This window comes from Gopherus evgoodei, chromosome 3, assembly GCF_007399415.2.
Source record: "Gopherus evgoodei ecotype Sinaloan lineage chromosome 3, rGopEvg1_v1.p, whole genome shotgun sequence".
NCBI lineage: Eukaryota > Metazoa > Chordata > Testudines > Testudinidae > Gopherus > Gopherus evgoodei.
Window position 1 is genome coordinate 98,544,140 of NC_044324.1, and position 27,831 is coordinate 98,571,970.

Sequence of the window (27,831 nt, forward strand, 5' to 3'; positions counted from 1 at the left end):
ACACCTCTTTTCAGCCAGCACCCCGGTTGTCTCCAAGTTTCTTGCCTGGTCATACCCGGTGCTTTCAGCTGTTCCTTCAAGGATGTCTGTGTGGCTTTCTTGCTCCTGAGTGTCTTTCAGTTTATGGGTCTTCTGCCTTCCCTCAGGCCTTACCCAAGCAATACTCAGCAAAACCCTTCTGCCCACTCAGTCCAAATTCCTGGGCAGGTTCACAACACTTTTTGTCTTAGGTGAGGGGTTTGGGATTAATGTATCCTGACAGTTCTGTTAATTGAAGGTGTATTTACACCCAGTCTCAAAGAGGTTTATGAGGCACATGGTTATCAGAACCTCTCAGTATGAAACCAGTTTACATATTGTTAGAGTGGTAGCCATATTAGTCTGTATCAGAAAAAAGAACGAGGAGTACTTGGAGTACTACTGTATTTTCCACTCCATAAATCTGATGAAGTGGGTTTTAGCCCACAAAAGCTAATGCCCAAAGAAATGTTAGTCTCTAAGGTGCCACAAGTAATCCTTGTTCCTTTTGCTAATATGTAAACTGTGGAGCAGATTTATCACTGGACTGACACAGTTGCTAGTGCAGGGACAGAGGGAGGTTACTTGTGCTTCCCTTGTTCAGGACTGCTGTGGGCCTGTGTGACTTCCAGAATTTAACAGGGCAGCTCTGAGGGAGACCTTAACTTGCACCCATGTTTCAATAGGCCACATGAGCAATCACAGGTATGCAGAATTGCCAAGGTGCAGATCAGCCGTGGCCATGCAATGCTGATCCACTCCTTCTATCCTCTGGTCCCAGAGCACGCCGCTGCCAGCTGGAAGCCATCCTGCACCCCACCCCCTACCTTCATCATTACTGCTTCCTTTGTTCTGCACCTGGTTTAGAGGCCCTCAGTATTCCACAGTGGAAACTTCCTTCTGCTCTATAATTCCTTTGTGTTAGGCTATCTGATATGGGATCTAGGCCAATGATAAATTGGGCATTGCGTCCCCAACCACTAAATCAGGGCTATGCTAATTAAATCCACTTTATTAGCCTGGGACAGCAGTATCCAACCAAGATTCTGTAAGGTATAGCTTTCCCATGACTGGTAGCAAATTACAGTGCACAATCCTATGTTATGATCAATACATTTAATGCATGTAAAGCCAGATCTCTTAAACTTTAGCACACAAAAGGAGCACAAGCATGGCTAAAGAAAACTCACATTTAAGTGTGGGCTAATTTCCCAGATTTTTGCAGTATCTGCTCCATTTTCCAATCCCATTGTGTGTGTATCGATATCTTTGGTTCTGTAAAGAATAAACGGCCAGCTAATCAAAACACGACTGTACTAATAAGCTGCTTATACCTTGTATTTTGCAATCAATCATATTTGCAAGTAACCTGAAATGAATATATGCACTAATCTAATATTAAATACTTTGTAATATCTAGCCTTAAGTTCCTAGACTTGATTCTGTCACATTAAGTGGTACTTTAATCCAAGAAGATGCATTGATTTCAGGGGGTCTATGTGCAGAGTGATACACTTGAGCAAGATTGTGACAATCTGTCTTAGTGTCTCTTAAAATATAAACAATGAAATAAAGATTGTATTACCCAGAACTGGTCAATCATTACAGCCAGACATGAATAGTACAGAGGGAACAAATAGGTGGTTAGTATTTCTCCAGCACTTTGATTTAGAAGTCATGAAAAGGGAGGATGAGTAATCTAATTCTCAGCACACATGGGCAGGCCAGATACTGTACATTAATAGAGTCGTGCACTTTTTCACTTCACAGCTTCCCATGCAGCTCTCTTCACCGGAGAAGTGAAAGCCACTCCTTATTTTCAGCCAGCTCTTGAATAAAGACTCTTTATTGTCAAACCATCCTGGAGTGTGGAACACTCCATTTATGGCAGCTCTGAAAAAATGACGATGACTCATTAGTAACTCTGTACCAGTGCTCTGCAACTTCCTCTAGAAATGAATGTGTCCTTTTATGCTTACAAAAAGAGACATCTCTACTCTGTGGCATGGAGTGTGGAGAAATCCCAAAGGCATCCTTATCAGAGGGGTAGCCGTGTTAGTCTGTATCCACAAAAACAATGAGGAGTCCGGTGGCACCTTAAAGACTAACAGATTTATTTGGGCATAAGCTTTCATGGGTAAAAAACACTTCTTCAGATGCATGAAAATTATAGAAACAAGTAGATATTGGCCTTGTCATCCCTGGTTCTCCACTTGTAAGGTAACTCCCTTCTCTTCATGTGCCAGTATATTTATGCTTGTATCTATAATTTTCACTCCAAGTGTTAGGTAAATAAAGCAAGTCCTCACTCACCTCTCCAGCACCCGAGTTCGTGCGGAGCTGGTATGGGGCACACAATTCTGTCAGAGACCAGACACCAATGCGTTGATCAACGGGCTCACACTATTCTTAGCTCTAAAAGCTTTAGATTAAGTGTGGCGCCTTTATTAGGGGTGAGCATCAGTATTTATACACAGAAGTAAACAAAGTGATTAACAAAAGATAATGGTCATGCATAATCAATTAAGATTTTACAGGAAAAGCAAGTTAACAAGTAAATGCATAGAGATAAAGGCTAATGGCTACTTGAGAAAGGGGGTGTCATGAGTAGTTTGCAGGTCAGTGTTTTGTTCAAAAGGGTTCAGGAAGGATTATGCAGAGACAGCCAGTCTGGGTGTGTTTTGGCTCCCCAAAGTTCACCAAAAGTTTAGACCCAACACAAGTACCTGAAGAAGAGCTTTTTTAATCACGAAAGCTTATGCCCAAATAAATCTGTTAGTCTGTAAGGTGCCACTGGACTCCTCGTTATTTTAGAGGTATTCTTGAGATTCTGCAGAGAATCAAGGAATTCACTGCTCCAGTTCAGTGCAGCTTCATTCGGAAAAGGGATCTTGGGACTCACTGATCTGTACAGCAAAAACTGCTCTCTCAGCAATCTCTACTGTAGATATACATACAAATCAGACATCAGTGGTAATAGCAGTTTGCCATTAAATATGCCTTGTTACTTCAGAAACCCATGAAGTAGACTGCATTAAAAACAGAACTTGTTGGGGAGGAGAGGGAGAAGTAAAACAGGGCATTTAGGAATTAAATTTACAATATTTGAATGGGACAATAGGGCAACACCTGCTACTCAACACGGAAAGAGGGCATCAGGAAGGTAGTGTGAAATTGTCAGCATGTGAATAGGGCAGCAGGAGCACAGTAACTGGCAACAGACGTGGATTGGGCAGCAAGCAGGCAAAACCTGGTAGTCTGTTTGTGAACCAGTTAAAAGGAGAGAAGTATCCAACAGAGAGCAGGTGGGCAGGGTAGCAGGAGCACACCAGTATGCAGCCACCAGGTGGAGAGGGCAGCAGCCAGGTTAAAATATCTGGCAATTAATTTGTGGTTAGCTAGTTATTAAAAAAAGATATGTTTGATTCTCACTTTCATTCCCTTATCAATGCAGGATTAGCTACAGTATATACAAATACTTTGTATAATCTGGGTGCAGATATCCAAGTAATAGAAAAGTGGGGAAGCCCTATGTTACAGAGTAATAGAGAGCATTGCTAGGAACTTTTCCTTCATATCCAAAATGAATTTTCCTATAGTAATTTTTAAGCACTAGGAAAGAAAGTTGGAGGTGGTGAGCAACCCAGGAGAACAGCAACAAGAAACCTGACACCACCTGTGTTAGTTCCTTTTGCTTAATTAGTCCAATCAGCACTTGAATAGGGCTGTACTGAAGCCTCTCTGTTTGAACTGGAGTTACATTAATAAAGCTCTGTTTCTTACTACAATAACCTTTACTTGGATCCACACCTCCAGACAAGAAAGGCTAATGCATTATACAATGCAAAAACTAGCCACTAAAATAATAATGTTACAAACATATTGATGTCACTGCCATAGCGAGCAACAATGGAGCCTTTGTCTTTCTTTGTTACCATCATTACTAATATCATCAATCTGATGATATTGTTGATCTGTTGTATATGAGAAAAAAACAAAGCTTGAGTCAAATTCTTGGTTGATGTAAATTGGTATTGCTCCACTGACTTCAATGCTGGTACACTGAGTTACACCAGCTGAACATTTAGCCTACATATAGCATATACTCTATGTCCCCTGGCTTTCATACAGGAGTCATGTTTTAAAAGTTGGGCCAGAGTGTAAAGGCCTTATGCAGCTATAGAGCCAGAGCACATGCCCAAGAAACCTCCTTCTTTGTACAGATACTCTGTGATGCTTTTAGGTATCGTTCCCCACTTGTCTCTGGGAGTAATTTTTGTGTAAGAAGATAAAGATGAAGTAAGGTCATAACCCGCAGAGTACTGCTGGTCAGGTGAAGAGCAACCTGAGTCACCCTAATAACTGGTGCAACCTCCCATGTCTAGCCTTAGGAGAGATTGTCCCTCGTGAGGCATGGTGCTCCTGGAGCAGTGCTGCTCTCCACCACCCCATTGCACAAGGCTGTGGCACAGAAACCACAGTCCAACCCATTGGCCTTTAGTCCTTGGCATACTGTTTTCTCTCTCTAGACATTAAAAGTTTCTCTACTAAGAAATTTAAAAAATAAATAAATATATATTAAAAACCCACATTCAGGAGGTGATTGTCTTATAAAAGTTTCATTGAAAATGAGAGATTCTATTTGTTGGAGTTTTAAAACAGGAAAAAAGAATTGTCAGTGTTGTGACAAAGTTCCTCCTCTACCTTGGTGAGTCCTGTGCTTATTGGTGGATTTGCTCGCCTCACAGATTCACACCTGTGCCTCGGGAAACAGCCCAGAAAGCTTCCCCTCTGGTAGAAACCACAGTTCAGGTCAATTTCTCCTATGTTTGATCAGGAGTTGGGAGGTTTAGGGGGAACCCAGGCCCACCCTCTACTCTGGGTTCCAGCCCAGGACCCTGTGGATTGCAGCTGTCTAGAGTGCCCCCTGGTACAGTTGCACAACAGCTACAACTCCCTGGGCTACTTCCCCATGGCCTCCTCCCAACACCTTCTCTGTCCTCACCACCAGACCTTCCTCCTGAGGTCTGATAATGCTTGTACTTCTCAGTCCTCCAGCAGTATGTCTACTCACTGTCAGCTTCTTACACGCCTCTTGCTCCCAGTTCCTTGCACACACTTCTTCTCCCCTGGCTCCTCCTTTACCTGACTGGAGTGAGCCCTTTTATAGTATCAAGGGAACCTTAATTAGAGTCAGGTGCTTAACAGCCTCACCTGACTCTTAGCAGGTTAATTGGAGTCAGGTGTTCTCATTAGCCTGGAGCAGTCCCTGCTCTGGTCACTCAGGGAACAGAAAACTGCTTATCCAGTGGTCAGTATATCTCCCTTTGACTACTCTGCTGTTCCCAACTGGCCTGGGTCTATCACAGTGTGAACTGAAAGTGTTTTGCTTTTTGTCTTGGGAGGCTTGGGTTCTTGTTTAGATGGTACAATCAATTAAGCTAAAACTACATTTGCCACCAGGGCTGTCCCTACAGGGGTATGGGGACCGGGGCGGAAGTGACAGATTTGTCTCTTTCAGGACCGGCCAATCGCACTGGCTTGCAGGGCCACCCAAAGTGTGGAGCCTGGAGAAGAGGGGCCCAGAGTGGAAGTGATGGATTTGTCTCTTCCAGGACTGAATGTGCCAGCCAATCACACCAGCCTGCAGGGACCCCCCAAACACAGAGCCCGGAGCAGTCACCCTGATTTGCCCTACCCAAGGGACAGCTCTGCTTGCCCCTACAAGAACATGCGAGTGCAGTCTCGGTGCTGCTATAGAGACAGTGTTAGTAATGGGAAGGCATGCAGGGAACATGAGATACTCTTTCCTTGTACTTCTATAATGCAAAAAGTTTATGAAATTCCACTTGTAATCAGGGAGTAAAAACTGACCAAATTAATGATCAATTTAGCATCCAAAAGAATCCTGAAATGGCATCGGACCAAAATATGTATAGTTACTATATGTATGTTTCTTTTGAAGCTATTTTTAAAGTTGGTTTTGTACTGTAACTAGTAAAGAGGAAGAAGATGTTTTTTGTTCTTGTTAACAAAGAGTGCTAGTGAGTAAAAGACAAAATGTACAAAACCCCTTTATTAATTACACATTTGTTTTCCATTTGATTATGTTGTTCCATTTGGTATGTCTTGCACTGAAAAACATATTTCCACTGAACATATTCCCACAAGAATTTGTTTAATAAATTGATCTCCTGAAGCCTTTGTTAGTTATATTGCCAATTAATGAAAGAGGGCTTGTCATTACAATGGACTAGGAAATTGATGTACGCTGAGTCTGGTTTTGGTTCGTTTAAAATAAAAACACAGCAGCACTAATCTATGTAAAGGAGAACAAAACATGGTTTACCTTCTCTCTCTCTTTCACGTAAACCCTCACGCTCAGTCTGCAATGTCGTTGATAGATGAGCTCTGAAACTCATGACAGTTTAGGAAGGAGACAAAATTGCTTGTAAGGACTTCCCCTCCATTAACAGGTATGCATTAACAAGGGTATGCAGCTGGTGATGTGTCAGCTAAACTGCCAGAGTTATTTCCTGACACAACAGGAGATACTCTGGAAAATATAAAACAAGCCAAAGGCTAACATTGATTATACCTAGAACATAGAAGTACAACAGATTTCCTTTAGCAAGGAAACCAGGGTTGGGTTTTTTTTCCTTTTGTGTTAGAAAACACTTCAATCTCAAGAATACTCTTGGATGACTATACAAAGAAGCCCTTATTTATGTAGCAAGTATGGAATAAGTTGGCTGCATACACACTCAAGCCCTGTAAATACAATGTCTAGTCTATATGAGACGTCAGGAGAATCTCTGAGCACTCCCCATTAGCGCATAATCCCAACTAGTAGTAATGAGGACACACACTAACAGCTTTATCAAAGAGGGGGAAATAGCATTTACAGACACAAAACATCATTTTGAGATTTTCCAGGTACCATAATGATAGTTTTTCTTACCAATGAATATTCATGACACATCATAAAACTAATGATAAACATAAAAACTGATGTGAACGTTTGACTAATCTGCTCTTATTTGTTTGGAAGAGCTGTGGTAATTGCCTGGTTTGTAAATTAAACATCTGCTATGGGAATAAACAAACACATAACTGAGCATATTCCAATAAATTGAATTCACTGTGGTTCCATAAATTTTATTAGATGGGCTCATCAATTTTATTACAGCTGAGTGCTGCATAGGATAACCAGTACATATTTTGGGGGGTACCCTGTTTGCAAAAATAGATCTTTTTGGTTCAAATAAACCATAGCTCTTATTTAAATATTTTGCCCCCTCTTAAAGGTAGCTAATAGAACAGCTGACTTGGTTAAATTTGGCTGCCATATTTATTTAATACCTCTACCAAACTCCTAAATATTATCAACAGATTGTCAAAAACAGCATCTCCATGTTGCACCTGCTCATTTCAAACAAGACAATGGCTGATTTTTAATATACACAAGACATTAATTTGGCATTTGGAGTGACCAGGGCTTTCCACTTGCCAAGTTCCAAATGTAGGATCCACAGGGGGAAAGTTCAAGAATGAAGGACACAATAAAATAATAGTGCAGGAAGTACAAAATCTGTTGTGTACCAATTTCTTCTCTGTCAGTTATATTGTGACAGAGAAGAAATTTTATATATTATATAACAGCAGAATGGAAATTTTGAATTCAGAAAGTCACAAAGATAATCTGTAGAATAAATTAGAAAAGACCTACAACAGTTAATCCTAAGACATTCAGTGCAAGATTTTTCCTAATTTATTTTAACCAACTCCACTGTAGGGAATCACCGTTAGTGCTGTGATATACGCATTCCGTAGATGTTTGGTAGCATGCTGTGTATACTACATGATTGAAGAGAAGCACTGAAGGCTGCTCCAAATTCTAAACCCTTCAAGTCATAATCATTTCTGGCGTCCCATGAACACTTACAGTGAGTGATTGTGACAGAATACACCCCTGTTTTCACACCATACACACTACTATAATAATCTTGGTACAAAGTATGCCTTGTAAGGTATCATTTGAAAACTCATAATTTGCTGCTCAGTATTGTCCTGCTAAAATGTGAGTGGTAACTGTGTATGTAAAGTTGTAAGATTCCATTCTATGGTACTATTGACACATGTTCCAAACCCCACAGCCCTGCCCAAACTGAGGTTGACAAACAGATATGGCCTAAACAAAGGAAAATGTGTTCTGCTTAAGTTGCATTTAAGCAGGAAACAGAATTTCCAAGCAGGGAGGGAAAAAAGGAAAGTTCAAACAAGTGAAAAAAGTAGCAGAGAACATCCTTCGACATAGATTCTTTGTCTCCTAGTGCCTAATAGGAAATGTTTTACAAGTGGGGGACTGAAACTCTTTTTTTCTCCCTGCCCATCACATTCACTGCACCTGAAGTGACAAAGAAAACATTTGTTGGACTTCGGGAGAAGGAGTCCTGACCTAAGAATTTTAGTCAGTAAGACAGCTGAAAACATTTGGTGAGAAAACTTAGCATTGAATTTAACATAGTTTGGTAAGTTAGACACCAGAAGCATTTTATCTTTATTTTTCTTGTAACCATTTATTACTTTTATGCCTCATTACTTGTACTATTGTAAAATCTCTCTCTTTTAAGTGAATAAACTTTTTTTATTGTTTCATCTAATTCAGTGTATTTAAACTGAAGTGTCTGGGTAACTCCATTTGAGGTAAAAAGTTGTGTGCATATTATTTTCTTAAAGGAATGACAGACTGAATAGAATCTGTATTTTCCAGGAGAGAGCTGGGCAGCACAGGATTTACATTTCTGGAGGAAAATCTAAGACTGGGCTTGCATTGGGGTCACCCTGCAGTATAACCAAAGCTGATGAGAGCCTGAGTGTAACCCAGATGTGGCTGGCAGGCTGCAGTTACACAAACACACTCAGGCTATAGCTTGCATTCTGAAAGGCTTTTTATGAATCGCCCAGATGGGAGCTACTTCAGGAAGTAATTGTAAGGCACCCAAGATTAGGGGGAAGGGGTAACACAGCTGCTCATTAGTCTGGATTGTACCCTGGAATGTCACACTGATGAATAACAAAAGGTTGTTTTTCTGGGCTACCAGAAATAAACAATGCAATTACTCTAGGCATGATGGCCTTAAGTTACCAAAAAACGTGATAAACACAACACACAGCAGGCCTCTCTAGACCCTAAGGGCAATTCAATGCAGGAGTAAGAAGTAGGGTTACCAGTGTTGGTTGGACGTATTTCTAGAGGTATCATCATATGACACAATCTTTAATTTAAGATTAATCTTTAATTCCTGGAGACTCCAGGACAATCCTGGGTGGTTGGCAATCCTAGTATGAAGATGGAGCACCATGGTTATCACTCCAATCCACTCCTCTCTTGGAGCAATCACTTACTGGCTTGCTGCTCCACTGGCCAGAATCCAGTCTTTCATCCAGCACCTATGGTCTCTTTCAGGCCCATCTGCATAACTCTCCCCGCAACATCCCTTGTTGAAAAGAACCTTTAATGGTCCACAGCTAGGCAGATGTTTACCTGTACCAGTGAGAATTCGGAAACCAATATGCTTAATGCACAGTCATTTATTTGAGAAAATCACACAAGCAGTTAAGGCTATATGGTATACATTCTTTTCCACAAGCCTTAGTTCCTCAAGCATAAACCCTCAGTAACTATGTTAGCTCTACGTGGTATCCTGATTGGCAAACAAAGCAGGTACAGCTGCCAGTTATAGATGGAAACTTTTTTCTTCTCTTCTTCCCCTCTTAGGTACTTAGTCTGTCAAGGGTCTCCTGAAGCAGAGTCTTGGTTATTCTGATGACCTCTGATTCTAAGATCTTGTGAAGGTCCCTTGAGGTGGGGCCTCGGCTACCCTGACAACTTCTGTCTCACAGTCTCAAACCTCTTCAGATGTTAATTGGTGAATTCATCTGACTCATTTACTTTGCTTAGCATTTATACCCTTTGTTCTCAAAGGAGTTACATGTCTCAGAAATATGCCTCATGGGCGTTTTTTACTGGCTTTTCCTAATTAATATTTGGGAAGAAGGAGCTGCAGAACAGATCTAGATAAAAGCTCAATCAACGTTTACCCTCTTATCAATCATTCACTTAGGGTCTTAGTGTGACACCATGCAGAGGGGTCATTATGACCCATGTCAGCCTGTTCCAAGACCACTGATTGCATGATTTTACATTTTCTTTACTTTGGTAGGCTGGTTCCCTGGCTGATATTTCAAAGTTTAATGTTAAAACATACACACATGCCAAGTTTATTTTAACCATTCCAGTGCAGTTCCAGCATTTTCAATAATTTTCTACATCATTTATTTGGTGCTAAGAGAATCCTGCTCCCAGAATTCTCTAGCAAGTTTAGACATACCAAGCCATAGCAAACTTATGCTAATGACATTTATTCATATCAGTCACAGCAATTTATACTAATTCAGCACCATTCCAACACCCCCAACCTCTTTTCAGGCCATTCCTGGGTATCCAATAGCCATAACTACCACTCTCCCCCTTGCCAGTAACAACCTGCTTCTCAGACCTTCACTCCTACCTCCTAAGCTATCCAACATGTTCTCCTGGCCAGCTCCTAGGAGACTGCCTGTGACCTACTCTTCTTGCTCACCTACAGCCTCCAGCTCCCTGGTGTACCAGGTCCCATCAGACCTGTGGGAGTAATTCCCTTTCCTGTACTAGGGGGGATTATGAAGCCCAGAACATGCTAAAAGTTTCATTTAGAGTTACAACCATGCTCAGTAAGAAGCCAGCAGGCTCATTATAATATTCATAGGGCTAAAACCTGGGTCCATTGAAGTCAGTGGCAAAACTCCCATTTACTTCAATAGCGTCAGGATTTCACCCCTGCTGTCCTCTGTTTCCTAATGCTTTGTCCAGCCTAATCTTAAATATGTCATGTGATTAGAGGTGGCAACACTGCTAGTATACTAACATTCCCAAGTAATAGTATTAGGAATCGGTATGGTAATGAAGGGGTGTCATGGTATAATTCCTCACTCTGAACCTTAGCGTCCAAAAGATGGAGTACCAGCATGAATTCCTCTAAGCTCCATTACCAGCTTAAAACCTGTAGTGCTGCCACCAACCAGGAATTCCAGTGCCTGGTACACTCTGGTCCCCCCCAAAACCTTGCCCAGGGACCCCCAAGATCCAGACCCTCTAGATCTTAACACAAGGAAAGTAAACCCTTTCCCTTACCGTTGCCTCTCCCAGGCTTCCCCTCCATGGGTTACCCTGGAAGATCACTGTGATTCAAACTCCTTGAATCTTACAACAGAGAGGAAAATCTACCTTCCCCTCTCCTTCTCTCTCCCCCTCCCAGACTCTCCCTGAAAGAGACAGTAATCCTAACACAGAGAGAAATTAGCCTCTCTCTCCTCCTTCCCTCCCTTCTCCCCACCAATTCCCTGGTGAATCCAGACCCCGTCCCCTGGGGTCTCACACCAGAATAAAAAAACAATCAGGTTCTTAAACAAGAAACTTTTAATTAAAGAAAGAAAAAAAACAGTAAAAATTATATTTGTAAATTTAAAATGGAATAGATACAGGGTCTTTCAGCTATAGACACTGGGAATACCCTCCCAGCCTAAGTATACAAGTACAAATTAAAAATCTTTTCAGCAAAATACCAATTTGAGCTCTTCCCAGCCAAATACACATTTGAACTCCTTCCAACCAAATACACATTTGCAAATAAAGAAAACAACCATAAGCCTAACTTGCTTTATCTACCTAGTACTTACTATTCTGGACATATAAGAGCCTGTATCGGAGAGATTGGAGAGAAACCTGGTTGCACGTCTGGTCCCTCTGAGCCCCCAGAGTGAACAACTACCAAAAACTAACAGCACACACACAAACTTCCCTCCTTCAAGATTTGAAAGTATTCTGTCCCCTGACTGGTCCTCTGGCCAGGTAACAGCGTGGCTCACTGATCTTGTTAACCCTTTACAGGCAAAAGAGATATGAAGTACTTCTGTTCCATTAACTCTTAACTATCCGTTTATGACAAGGGGGTATGCAGAAGGGAAGGTTGAAGGTTAGTCCGATGTGTTTGGATTTTGTTTGATAAAGGAGGTTATGAAATATTGGCCTTCTTAAGGCGGCAGAATTAAGGTTGTGATAAATGGTTTGTGATGTAAAATACAGTAGTAATAAGGTGTGCATATAGGTAAAAGAGTAAAGAGAATGTACTGTTAGATAACTTAACTTGCCATTTCCTTGCATTTGTAGTTTTGTGTCAGGTCTATTTGCGAAGTAACCTAATAGTTTCACAACAATTTTTGTGAGTATTCCTATGTAAAATTATAAATTTATATTAGCTTTTTCATGTGGTTTTTCAATGATTTCTGCCATGTGGCACCAGGACTCCCATCTCCTGGCATTCCTCTCACCACATCTAGTGGCAGCCGATACACTTTTATACAGTGATGGCAGTCTTAAGTGAGGATTTGTATCTGGAGAACTTGATGGTTTGAGGGATTTCCAGAATTTTTTATGGTCTGTCTGGGAAAAGTGATGTAAACTAGGCCAGGTACCATAATGAGGGAAGCAAGATGGGAATACAGCGGAGAAATCAGTTGTTTCAGGCATTAGCACATTGTGATCTAATGAGCTGCTATGAAGTTATTAAATAAGTCTTCCCAAAGTCATCAAAAATATTCCTTGTTCCTCCCTAAGTTATGTCTGTCTTTAATAATGTCTCTGTCTGAGGGGTTAGAACAGATGCAGTGGTACCTCAGTGCTTGGCTGTAGACAATGGATTGTGTGATGTGCCGCTATGGGCACCCACATGGCCCCAAAATATGCCAATATTTTTATGGTCAACCTGGAACAATGCTTCCTCAGCTCTCATCCACTCACGCCCCTTCTCTGCCTACGCTACATTGATGACATCTTCATCATCTGGACCCATGGGAAGGAGTCTCTGGAAAAATTCCACCACAATTTCAACAGCTTCCACCCCACCATCAACCTCAGCCTGGACCCAATCTACACGGGAGGTCCACTTCCTAGACATCATGGTGCAAATAAGTGATGGTCACATTAACACTACCCTATACCGAAAACCTACTGACTGCTATGCCAACCTTCATGCTTCCAGCTTCCCTCCAGGGCACATCACACGATCCATTGTCTACAGCCAAGCATTGAGGTACAACCACATCTGCTCTAACCCCTCAGACAGAGACCAACGCCTACAAAATCTCCACCAAGCATTCTCAAAACTACAATACCCGCATGAGGAAACAAGGAAACAGATCAAGAGAGCCAGACGTGTACCCAGAAGCCTCCTACTGCAAGACAAACCCAAGAAAGAAACCAACAGAACTCCACTGGCCATCACATACAGTCCCCAGCTAAAACCCCTCCAACGCATCATCAGGGAACTACAACCCATCCTGGACAATGATCCCACACTTTCACAGGCCTTGGGTGGCAGGCCAGTCCTCGCCCACAGACAACCTGAAATATATTCTCACCAGTAACTGCACACCGCACTATAGTAACTCTAGCTCGGGAACCAATCCATGCAACAAACCTCGATGCCAACTCTGCCCACATATCTGCACCAGCAACATCATCACAGGACCTAACCAGATCACCTACACCATCATCGGTTCATTCACCTGCACGTCCACCAATGTAATATACTCCATCATATGCCAGCAATGGCCCCCTGCTATGTACATCGGCCAAACTGGACAGTCTCTACGGAAAAGGATAAATGGACACAAATCAGATATTAGGAATGGCAATATACAAAAACCTGTAGGAGAACACTTCAACCTCCCTGGCCACTCTATAGCAGACCTTAAGGTGGCCATCCTGCAGCAAAAAAACTTCAGGACCAGACTTCAAAGAGACACTGCTGAGCTTCAGTTCATCTGCAAATTTGACACCATCAGCTCAGGATTAAACAAAGACTGTGAATGGCTTGCCAACTACAAAACCAGTTTCTCCTCCCTTGGTTTTCACACCTCAACTGCTAGAACAGGGCCTCATCCTCCCCGATTGAGCTAACCTCATTATTTCTTGCTTGCTTGCATCTCTTTCTCTCTCTCTCTATATATATATAGGGGCAGGTATGTGTGTGTCTATATATATATATATATAGAAAGAGAGAGAGAGAGAGAGAGAGAGAGAGAGACACACACACACACACACACACCTGCCCCTGGAAATTTCCACTACAAAGAGCTGTATTTAAAGGGCCCTGAACCGGGTCTGAAAACCCTGGCTTGGGCAATGGGACTGTTCATTTATTCAACACTTTACTACCCTGAAAGGGGTTGGTTTGGACTTTACCACTTGGCCAGAGGGCAAAGCCACTGAAGACCCAGCAAGGTCAGCTGCAGCCTACAGGGAGCTCATAGGGACAAAAAAGGATTGCAATACCATACCCAGTTGCTAAGAGGCACTCAAGAAGTGAGTGCCCCCCATTAGAGTAGGGAATGAAGATTGTCTTTGATAGGGTTAAGAGACTGCTAAGAGAAGAATGTTTTTGGATCATTCAGACATAGACATCTCCAATTTGTTGCCTAAAGCCCACAGGTTGCCATTAACTCAGACCATTTATTAGACTAAGCAGTCTTTGAGTTGTCAATGAATGTTCCAGCTGCTCCTCTTTCACATCAGGAAGAATGGCTTCAAGTGACAAATGGAAAGTCATTTAGCTGGGAATGGAAAAAGGAAAGATATATCACTTGATTCATATTCAGAAAACCAGAGTATTCTTGAAAGCAATTGATTTTGTCTTTCCATCTCTGTTTTCTTTCCAGCTGAGGGAGATTTTATTTTGTTAACTTTCAGAATTGAGATTACTGAAGCATAAGACAGGCTGCTCCTTAGCTTCTAGTCCTGAGGCAAAAGAGTCCAAACTTTAATGTGGTGTGATGTGCTCTTTGATTGGGAAGAAAAAAACAATTATGCCAATGACCAGCTGTAGCTGAAATGATATTTCAATTAATATATGTATTTGTGGCTTTCAATACAGTTAAACAACATTGATTTTGCTAGAATGGATATCTCACTGATATGGTAATTTCATTAAACACATAATTAATTAAAATGAGCACTAATTAATATATACTTTGTAAATGTATGTATTGAAAACATAGCGATAGACATAATGTTCTTTCACTATTAGTAAGTGTTAACTTTCAGGAACTTTGACGAGTTTTATTTATCAGTGTTTCTGCAAGTTTCCATAGAGTTGCCCCCATTTCCATCAGAGTAACTGCAGATGTACTGTGCAATGTTGACAAAAAAATCCCACACAGTATTTCACAGGATTGCAGTAAAAATTGCCAATGCTAATACTTTGTTCTGACAAGGTGTATACAAAATTATTCAGGGTTGTGTTTCATGGAAGTAAGCAATCTTGAAGGTAGATGTTTCTGTTTGTCATCCTCTTCATAATGGATGTTTCTGTTGTTAGCAAATCCATTAAAAATCTTTAACTTTTAACTTCCTGAAAACAGCAATAGCAGTTTGTTGAAAATCTGCCAGAGAAGTAAATACAGAATCATCTTATTTACTTTTGAATGATAAAGTATTGCAGTTAGTCAAAAGTCTTGAAAGATTACAGAGAAGAATGCTTAGCTCTTTTCTCTCGTGCTCTAAATTAATATTATTAATGCTTCTGTATGTGGAGTTTTCACCTTACTGCTCACTTCCCTTCCCTGCTCCACCACACAACACAATGCCACAAATATGGACATAGTGCTAACATTATAAACATTGTTCACGCCTCAACTGCTAGAAGAGGGCCTCATCCTCCCTGATTGAACTAACCTTGTTATCTCTAGCCTGATTCTTCCTTGCATATATATACCTGCCTCTGGAAATTTCCACTACATGAATCTGACGAAGTGGGTGTTCACCCACGAAAGCTCATGCTCCAATATGTCTGTTAGTCTATAAGGTGCCATAGGACTCTTTGCTGCTTTTACAGATCCAGACTAACACAGCTACAACTCTGATACTTAACACTGTAAACTGTTTCACAAGAAATGAATACACACACACACACACAAAGTTTCTGGTGGGAAAGTTCCTTCTCTCCAGTTGACAGGCTTCTCATCATACCTTGCCTTCACTTTCATCAGTACTCTGACTCCCCAACTCCTATGGATGAATTGTGAGTAGCTGCTTCTCTGACTGATCCTGTTACATTTATGGTCCTGGTGAATGGAATGGCCATAATCAGAGAAGTGTTAGGGACACACAGTAGTACATCTGTGCCAGTAGTCAGAAGGAGACAAAAAGAAGATGGAGAGTTTATCTTTAGATCAGCGAGTGAATATGTCAGTCATTTCTTGGTGCAAGGTGAAGAGAAGAGAAATGCAATGCAGTCTGGCTGGTTGAGCCAGAGGAGACATAGTGTGGATGAAAGGGCAAAGGCAATTATTTTATGGGGGACAGGAAAGAGAGCTCAGTTAGTGATAATCTTATTTCATGAGGTTCTGCCTGAGGGTGGGATTGTAGAAGCAGTGGATGGGTGAGAGAGAGTCTGGAGAATACTGAAATTGTGGGAAATGGTGTTCTTTACAGTTGGGATTATTCTATACAGTTGAAATTAAACAGGAATTTTAATTTTAAAAGGAAAAGTGAGGCAATACTGGTACGATGTCACCTCAACATGGCAATTTCCTTAAAAAAGATATCACAATATACATATTTTTAAAACCTACACAAAATAAAAAGAATGAGTTTGAAAGGAAGAGACAGGAAGGGGAAAAGTGGTAGGTCTGCCAGCAGTCAGTGCTGAAGGAGGAAGTGGTAGGTTTGCCAATAGTCAGTGCAAGACAAATACCCATTCAGGCGCCCAGATTTCTAATAGCATGTAAGAGCAAAAAAAGTGAGAGAGAGAGAGAGAAAAAAAAACTCATATCATGGCTAGATTTCTGTATTTATGGACATCTGTCATAGACTGATATAGATGTCTTAGGTTATGGCTATACTGGTGTGTCCCCTCCCTCCTCGGCTGTCAGCCCTGACTGAGCTGAGACGCTTCTTTTTATACTACTGCTTCAGCTGGAACATGTCCAGAAAGGGCAAGAGGGCATGGCTTCTTCCCCCCAGAGTGTGGGATTAACCCCTTCTTGTCCAGTGCAGGGCATGTACACCCCATTACAAGGGGTAATGGCACAATCACATGCATGTAAACATACACAGTGTACTCTTAGATGTCTTTAACTGTGGACTTGTCATGGTACAGTTGACAGTTATTATGTCTGTTACTTTTGTGGTTGTTAACTCAAACCATGTTTTAGCATATCCTATGATGCCCTAGTGCCAAATCCTATACTACTGGTCTAATTTCCAATTCATTTTACACACAACTATTTGATGTTAATTATCTCAGATCGCCTTTTTATAATTACTTTATCTAAGAGCTTGTCTACATTAATGCTTAAATTGATGTGACTTGCATCGCTCAGGAGTGTGAAGAAGTGCCCCCCTCCCAAGTGACAAATTACATCGACTTAAAGCGGTGTCTAAATCATGCTACGTCGGCAGGAGACACTCTCCCGCTGACATAGCTTCTGCCTCTTGTTGAGGTGAAGTCATTATACTGACAGGAGAGTGCTCTCATGTTGGTGTACTGCATCTTCACTACACGTGCTACAGCAGTGCACCTGCATAAAGAATGCCAGCTTTGTAGCTCAGAAAACTACAGCACAGAGTCACCAAGGCTTTATCTATGTAACCCTTCTGCCAGGTGGAGCCAACAGCAACAAGGTCCAGGTTCAGTATCAAGGGGTTCCTTTTCAACAATACAATACAAAACTCACTCAAGCCCCCACCTAGTGGCCTGGGACAATTATACACCACCCCCTGGGTGCCTCTGAGAGGCAATACTTTCCCTCTCACAAGCACAGAGTCTCAGTGTAGCCAAAACTTTTTTTTAAAAAGGAGGGAATTAACTCAGCATTAATTTGGGAAAACATTGCAACTGGGGTTCATAAACACAAACCATGAGCAAAAGACCCACCCTCAAGTAAGCTGAGCAGTGTCAATTTCTCCTCAGGGTCTTAAGTCCAGCAACCCAAAAGTCCCTTTAATGAGCCCATCCCTTATCTGTACCCTACTCACAGTTGCTATCCTTGGCTGGTGCAGCCCCAGAAGTTCATGTGCAGAGTTCACCTCCTACCCTTTGTGGATGGCGGAGGGAGGGGAAAGGATGCACCTTCCATGATGCACTGCTCAGAAACTCACTCATTGCCCCAATGCCAAATTGCCAAGCCTCTGTGGGGCTCTGCTCTGGCCCTCTCCACCAGCTGCTCACTCATCAAGATGTCTTCAGGGTCCCCACACTTAACACAGTTCTCAGTGATTTCAGCTGTTAGTGGCGGAGCCTTTCTGCCAGTACAGACTGGACAGTCTCCTGCAGTAGAGACACTCTCCCAGAGTAGATCCAGTACTTAGACCTAGGTATCAGTGATTTCACTCTGCAGTTTGTAACAAGAGTCTCAATTGAGTCTAAATTAGGTTTCCTGTTATACCATGGAGAGAGAAAGGAGCAAATGGGGTCTAGCACCCTTAAACAAAACCCACACCACCAAGTATAAGTACCTGTCCCCACCCTCTTTGAGCTTATTGGGCTTTGGAACTCATGCCCCCTGCAAGTGCCATTTAGTTGAGGGCGATTCCCTCCATTGGCCTATGCCAGGTACAGTTCTGCCACCCTCAGTTCACACAAAAAGAGTAACAATGCTTTATTACTCCTGCCCCAATAACAAGGAGACTGGGGATCCAATACCAGCCACAAGTGATCATTTGGGCAAGCAATCCCATCATGCGAGCACCTAGGCAGGGTGGGTGTGTCCATGCAAACAAGATCAGCCTCTGAAGTCTTTTTCCACAGCTCACCACTAGATGTCAGGGGAGAGCTCATTCAGACTGCTTACATCTACATGGGGAAAAGTCAGCAGTATCTGGTGCACACTAGCTACTCCTCACTGTTTCCCTGTATGGCATACTAAGGGTTTGTTTACATAAATATTAAGTTTGAGGCAACCTAGGGTGTGAACAGATGACTTCTTTGTGTGCATCCTGATGACTTGCATAGTGTGTTAATATGCTTTGATCTACTCCGGGTTGAAAGAGGACTAGATTAAAGCACATTGATAAATTGTCAGCAGGGTGCATGCAGCCAGGCTAGTGCTGGGTAAGTTCACAATCAGTTTGCCACATATTATATGGTCCTGTAGATGAACCCTAAACTGAACAGTTGGAGGGCACTTTGAGAGTGTGGTAAGAGTGTCCACACAGGAAGCTGGTGTGGAGTAGTTAGTTGGCTTTAAATTTACATCTTAGTTTAGTATGCACTAAATTCCCCAGGTAGCTGAGCCCTAAATTACTTGTCTAAGGTCCAACAGTGAGTCTGGGATAGTACAGGCAACAGAAAAAAGGAAGACAATGTCAAGTCCTGTGTTCTAACCAGTGAACCTCAGTGATAATAAGTTCGGAGTGATTTAAATATGCTGACAGATCACTTGTATATACTGTTCTTTTGGCTTGCTTAAATGTATCTTTGAAATCGTATTTTACACTTTTAAGTGAATCTGCAACCTTCAATAGTGAATCTAAGAATCTAAGATATTTGTGAAGAAAGGCAGGATTCTTAAGGAATCTTCTGTCAGTAATATTTCTGCCTTTGCTAGCAACTAATCACATTCCCTGAAAGTTGATCAATATTGAGGGAGAGGCTCTGCTTATTTTGACATTTGTATTTTGAGTAATTTCCTCAGTATTTTAAATAACTGTAAAATCTAAACTGTCATAAGACACCCCAAATCTCTTTATCCTCCCACTTCTGTCTCTTAGCTACACATAGTAACATTTTAAATAACAATCAGTTTAAAATATTAATTAAAAAGAAATATAAAATAGAATCAGAATAAGAAATGAGATTCCAAAAGGATTTTCTCCCAGTACTTTCTCCTAATACAGGTAATGGTGTGAGATTGGTCAGTGCAATGGAGTGTTTCCATAACTCCATTATGGTATAGATAATATAGTAGTATTTCTGTTGTAAATACTGCCAACTTTGGGCCATATTCTGATACACTTACCCTGTAATGTAGTCCCATTGGTCAATAGTTATCCATTTAGTAAGGTACTCAATGTAAGTAACAGTATTGGCATCTGGCCCTATGTTTCAGGACAAAGGCATATCAGGTTTAAACACCTATTATAGTGCCATCCTGCTCAGGAATTCTGCATACCAAGTTTACTTTGGCTTTGAGCCTAAGTGCACTGAAAATATAAAATTAATGTAATTTTGTGTAAATAAACTTTTTAAATAAAACAATCCCAACAAATATAGCACTTACATATGCATTATGCACAAAATATTTTGAGTGCACTGTGAACAACAAACATAATGATAATGAATAATATAATATACAGGATATTATTTAAAAAAAATAACCAATAAAAGCTAGAAAACTGAGACTTAAGACTTCAGCTATTGTGTTTTTAAAAAGACATTCACAAAAGAACCTCCATGATAGAAGTAATAGAATAGCTGAATGAAACAGCATACTGAGAAAATTCCTTACTTTAAAAAAAATTAACAATTTACTGTTTTATGATACACCATGACTATTTAGTGAGCCCCAAAAAGTAAATCTTTAATTTTATGTTTAGTTTTGTGTTTATTTTTTCTTTATTGATTTTTCAATGAAAATCTGACAAAAATGGTGCAATATTTGTTAAAAAAAATCAATTTATTTGCCCTGCAGGCTTCTCTGTGCTTATCCTTTTTCAATTATTCTTCTGTTGCAGTGTTATTGCATTATCATAACAGAAAATCCATTAGTTTCTTGTAAGATGTTCTCTGCAATCTGCCTGTAATCTCTCTCTTCCTGAGTTACCACGTACATTATGCTTCCTTTCTACAACTCCACAGACAATAAGCTTTTTCTTTCCTGCTGTACTTCACTTATGCAGATACATAATAAAAATATGTTTTGTTACTATTGTTAACTCTTTCTGTTACAAGTATCAATACAATATGTGGAATCTTAAATAAAAGTGGAGGTTTCTATTTAACCTTATTTAGCTATACTGTCAGACCACCAGTTCAGTCAAGGGCCCTGTACTATTCTTTGTGCAGTGGTATAGATGTGTTGGTGGGCACAATGTTAACAATGGAACACCTGTACACATCTTCTGTGAGCATGTGGCATTCCCATCCTATTCCATGTGAAGTCCACAAGTACTGTGTGAGATCAAACTTATTCTCATCCGGCAGAATGTTTTTATTGGTAACTCACGTAATATCACTTTTCTCTTTCCATAACAGAAAGCTGGTGGAGGCAGTTCTACCACCACCAGTGCCTACTGTCCTTCTGTGCATAGCATAATGCGAGGGAAAGGCTGTGACATTCCCCAGGGTGCATTCTGAATTGCTGGACTACTCTGTCCCCTTAATTCTCCAGCCTGGAATGCTTTGCTGTTGAACACCAAATCCCTCCAGACTCTGCTCACTCGCAGCCACTAGCATATAAAATTACCCTCAGCTGAACATGTGAATGCTACGCCCAGCCATCCATGAATCACATACAGGGCGACACCCACATCTCCCTGAGCCCCAACCTTGCTCCCTGGAAATGTGCATCTTACACTGTTCAAGACATTCTTGGACAGTATAAACTCATAAATAGTCCATCATTCCAACAATAGGTAATGAATAAGCATCAGGCTTGTTCATCTAAGTAGAGATTCCCAAGCACTTCAACCAAAACACACTGGTTTAGATAAAACAAGTTTATTAACTAGAGATAGATAGATTTTAAGTGATTATAAGTATAGCTGCATATAAGTCAGTGTAACAGGGTCCTCTGCCCACCCTTCTTCCTGGGACCCTCTGCTGCCCCAGTAAAGCACAGAGAGGCTTCTCTTTCTGCAACACCCATGGCTTTATATACACAAGTTCTCCCACCACCGGTGATACTATTTACAGAGCTTGCAGACCTGACAATCTTCTCTCTTACCCATAGTCTGCCCTCAGCCTGGACACTGACCTTCCCCTGGCCATTCCCCTTTCTTCTGGCTACCAGCCAGCCTTTATAGCCCTTGAAGCCTCAGCCCACAGGTGTAGCCAGTTCTAAAGGTCAGGCACCAGACTTCTCCCCAGCCCCAATCTCTCTCTCTCTTGATTGGGGCTGGCTGAGCAGGGGCTAATTAGGTGCCTGGCACCAGCACCCTGCTACAGTCAGGTTTGGTTACAAAAGAAATAAAAGGATAAACATGCAAGGTAATTCCTAAATATTACCAAAACTAATACATTTAAAAACTAGAAAGGAATTTTTCTCAGTAAAAGCCTATTGCAGTCTATACTGACTGAATAGGCCAGGACCACTTCCCAAGTCAAAAATGCTTCTTTCCAGTGATCTTGCTGCCATGAGTAGAGATGGAGGGGGAGAGGTGATGTGGAGGTCACTTTCTCCCCTCTTTGAGGATTACCCCCCACTGGTGTATAGACAAACAGTGTCCCATGTATGTGAGGTTTGAGACATCTCTGGAGGAAAGGTAGAAGGAAAGATAATTTTTTTTCTTATACCTTTCACACCCCACTATTGAATAGCTGATTAAACAGGTAATGGCCTTTTAGCACTTTGCTGGTGTGCCAGTCTTTGTCTCTGAAAAATTGGTTTGTGAGCATTACCCAGAACAACAACAGATTTCAGTAACAATCATACAGTAAAAATCTTATAATTTTATACAGCGTTGTTATACATATTTTAATGGAAAGTGATGTTCAGCAGATTATGAGTTTTCAAATGACACTTCACAAAGCATACTTTGTACAAAATATATTATGACCATATAAAAGTGGTGAACATGAAGTACAGGGTGTCACAGGTCTTCCAGAGACATTGTGGTGTGGAACTCTGCTATTCCTGTTTATCCACTGATGTAAGATCTTTTAGACCTGTTGTTCAAACATCCCTCAGGGCTAAGCAGTCACAGATCATGGATCTGAAAACTTCTCACTACTTCTTCTACTCTCTACTACTTCCACACACTGCTCGGACATGAACCAGAGTCAAAGTCAGTGTGCTTAATCAGCAATATTGATCTAGTAAATTAGTACACCAGACATGATTTCCGCTCTTTTGTAAACAAGTCATTTTTAGCACTGTGTACAGGTAACAAACTGTAGTGGCCAATATTTTCAAATTTTGAGGTATAAATCCATGTTTAAACTCATTAATTTTTTTTTAAAAGTGGCCTAATTTTCATTGGTGCTGAGCTTCTGCACAGTCTATTAGCTTCAACAGGAGTTATAGGTGCTTGGTATCTGTGAAAGTCGGGACACTTATTTTGTGCTGAAATGTGGATTTAGGTGCCTAACTTAAACGTTGGTCACCAAATTTGAAAATGTAGGCCAAGTTTTTTTTGGAACAATTTTAGACAATGTTAAAATAATCTCTCATTTTTTCAAAAAGAGAATTTCAGGTGACAGTGCCTCTTTTAACAATAGGAAGAAACAATGAAATAGCAAATTTCTGTACAAACAACACCGAAAAGAGGGCAGACACTTGTGTGGAATTAAGCGGCCCACACCACAATTTTTATTAAATTTAACACAAGGGAGGGGGTTCTACTTGCTCATCACCCATACTCTCCTATATCAGGCATTTAATTGGTTCCAGTGTGAAACTAGCACCAAGGTTACAGGGCTCCTTACCATAAGCCCCATAACATGAGGTGGATAGAGGATGCAGCAGGGTGAGGATTTTGGCACACACAGGCCACAAGGTCTCATCCTATCACACGAGCCCAAGGTCCATCACCAAAATCCCCTGAGAGAATGCAAAAAACTACCTGGTTCTCTGCCAATTGATCCAAAGGAGAAAAAATTCCTTCCTGACCTCCTAATCAGGTGATCAGCTAGACTCACAGCATCTGTCAGTCAGGTTTCCATTCCTAATTTGAGTTAGTAGGGTGGAATGCTGAAACAGAGCCAAGAGAGGGTACACATTGCCCTGGCTCTGGGTTAAATCCTGGGAGTTGGGGAATGCAACCAATCAGGAACCTTCTCTCCCAGCTGGCCAATGGGTGCCAGAGATTCTCAGGTGGAGGAGCTACCTATTGTCCCTTGGAAAGTGTCTCCCTCCTATCCTGTTGGGACTGTCCCTGTTCACCACCAGTCCTGTCAAGTTCCCTCAACCATTGATGTGAGTGGGTGGCAATTAGAGTAACAATTGCTCCAAATGATAAATGAAACAATCAGAAACACTGTTATCGTTGATAAAAGGGCACTACATAATAGATCATCCTTCTAAATAAAATTTACATACACTTGGATTTGTTTTGGTATGGAGAAAATTAAATGTCATTCTGTTACAAATAATGATCCAATATACATCCTTGGACAACACATCTCTTTGGAGTGGATTGTGGTGCTTACTTATATATGAGTAATCCCATCAATGTGAATAGGACCACCTTTGTGAGTAAGGGAGCCTCTCACCTCTTATTGCATTCATCAAGTTATGTGCACTGACTGCCTGAACTGGGATTTATCAACAAAAAAATCGAAAATTATTGCAGACAAATCACAGATTGGACTTCCCATATGTTATTGAAATTAGTGGAAAGTCATATATATGCATCCAAGAATAGAATTTGGCCCTCAGATTTAAATATTCAAATTATTTGACTATTTCTTAGGAAATCAGACAAAAGCTAATGTCAATTTATTCCTCAATAACATGATTTAAGATTTACTCAGAGCACTGGGAAACACTAATTTTATTATTTAGAAATCAGAGTTGTAAGATTTCAAAGAGAGTGTGAGCAGAACAATAAACTGAGAAGAGAGAGAGAGAAATTTTATATATTTTTTTAAAAAGTTACTTAGCTATAAGTATAAGGGGTATGATAAGAATGATGATATATTTGCCATAGCAATAATCCAGTTCTCTCACTCGAATAGGCTATCTTGAAATATTTCTACTTGGAACTCTGTTTATTTACTTGTAAATTTTAATATTTTACAACATTGTAAAATATTACAACAGACAATGGTGTTATCTATTAAGTATACCTCCACCCCGATATAACGTGACCCAATATAACACGGGTTCACATACAACGCAATAAAGCAGCGCTCTGGGGGGGGTGGGACTGTGTGCTCCGGCAGGTCAGCGTGTCTGGCTCTGACACACTGCTCTGAGCAATGTGTTAAGGGTTGGAGGCAGTCAGGAGGTGAGTGGGCAAGTGGGCTGAGGCGGCAAATGGGAAGGTGTGCAGCAGGCAGGAGGGGATGAGGAAGCAGGCAGGTGGGAAGACCGCAAGCAGGAAAGCAGTGTTTGGTTGGATGCGAGGAAGTGTGCTGGACAGACGGTGAGGAGAATAGCAGGGAGGCGAGTGGGTACGTGGGGTGAGGAGGTGAGCAGCATCAGAGTGGATGGGGGTGCTGGGCAGATGGTGAGGAGACTAGTGGGGAGGCTGCTTTGTCCCAGGCCTCGCACCTCTCTAGGGATGGCTCCAACACGCTATTCTGAGTGGCATGTTGAAGGTGCTGGGTCGGGGCTGAGGGGTTGGATAAGGGGCAGAGGGTCTCAGGGGGCAGTCAGGGGACAAGGATCGGGGTGGTTGGATGGGTCGGGAGTTCTGAGGGGTCAGTCATGGGGCAGGATTCGGTGGGGGTTCGATAGGGGGAGGGGCCAGGATGTTTGGGGCGGCACAGCCTTCCCTCCCCAATATAATGCAGTTTCACCTATAAAGTGGTAAGATTTTTTGATTCCCAAGGACCATGTTATATCAGGGTAGAGGTGTAAATTTTTTTTTAAAAAGTGGTACTCCATCACTCAAAAGGGAACAGTCGTATATAATACCCACTGCAGTACTTGTGAGATTTACAACCTAAAAGCTCTTTCAATTTAGAATTTAAAAAAAAAAAATCACTTTTTGTTGGTTGCAACTCACAAACCTAGAATGTTGATGGTGTCTTTAATCATTACAAACCAATCCACTGTAACTAGGAATCTTCAACTTCCTATAAAAATAAACGGTATTAACATTTTTCACGTTTATAGCATCTTTTATCTGAGCTCCTCAATGGGCCCTGCAAACAATTAAGCCTCATTCCCCCTTTGAGGTAAATGTTATTACACTCACTTTGCAGCTGAGACATAATATTTAAGATACAGACCCTCCCTGATACAGATTGGAGGTTTAACAATTCTGGGCTGTGGGGAGGGAGGGCTATAGGAAAGGTTGGCAAAAGCTGCATGTCTGAAGCTCCTCTGTGTATACACTGCTTGTGGCAGAGTCCGTGAGTAATGGAGGGAAACAGCCAGCAATAGAAGGGGTGGACCCAGGGAGCAGCAAAAGTCCATTCAACAGAAAATTGCCAAAGATGTAAATACTATAATCATAATTTCCCTGATTCTGTCATTGCATAGCCACAATGGAGGAGCTAATGGTAGTGGAGCAGGTGAGCTTGTCAGAGACAGGGGCGTGGGATAGGCCAGAATAGTCTTGAGCACAACTGGAATCTGGTTTGGGATCCACAGGGTTTGGTTTCCTGAAGGTGCCCAATCCTCCTTCTCTTCACAAAGTTGCCATCCTCACTTACTAGAGAGAACAATTACTTAAGAAACATCATGGTTTTGGTAAATAACTTTTCCTGTCTTGTGTTTTTGTATAGAGAGGAGATGTTACTGTAACTTTGCAATGGTCACACAGCAAGTCTGTAATAGAACTGAGAGTGGAACGCTAGGAGGCATAACTCCCAATTTCTGCTCTATGCAATAGACAATACTGTCTCTTTATACAGGAGTGCTGGATTACACAAATGAGCACAAGAAAATCAGATAAAGAAAATTCTCTTCTTTCTTTCTTTCTTTCTGGAATTTATTAGTTATACACAGGATTTTAGCTCAGTGATAATTATTCGCCTTCAAATTATAAAGCGTATATATTTCAAAGACAGTTAATTTTAGATTCAGCACTAACTCAACCAGGTAAGGTAAAGAAGGTGTGCTGCATAGAGGATTTTTATTTTATTGAAAAGTTTAACCTCATAGAGTTTTATTTGATTTCAATGTTCTGAACTTATCAATGTCACTTCAAGGATACTGAAAGCACATCTGAATTTGAACTTCCAAGGAGAACAAGGACAGACTTTTCAATTTCACTGCTTTGGGAAGACATGCCCCTTTTTTCATAACCATTCTCTTTCTTTTCCTCTCAGATTGTTCTGAATAAGAAAAAAAATTCTTCAGGAGGTTAGAAACATTCTTTGAAGATTTTAAAAGTAGATAAGGAAATGTTTTTGCCTTAAAATAACTTTTCATTTGCAGTCTGCACACACTCAAAAAGGTTTGATTTTCAGGAATTTGACTCACATGCCTGTATTCAAGGTGACGTGCTATCGAAAGGAGGAGCCAGCTGTCTAAAATCAGGAATACTTAATTGTCAATTTGTCTTAAATCAGTGATGGCCAAAGTGAAGGCCGCATGATAAATTCAGCCTTTGGAATTCTACAGTTCAGTCATACTCTTCTTTAATACAGAAGCACAGCACTGGGAGATTAAAAGGCACCAGCTACACAATTCCCCTTCTCATTCTGAGAGGAGGACACTCAGATCAAGACAGAAAATTGCATGCTGGGACTTGTAGTCTCCATTATGAATCATGTCTCTATAGAAGGGGTTCTCAAACTGTGGGTCAAGACCCCCAGGTGGGTTGTGGTCCCATTTTAATGGGGTGCCAGGGCAGGTGTTGGACTTGCTGGGGCCCAG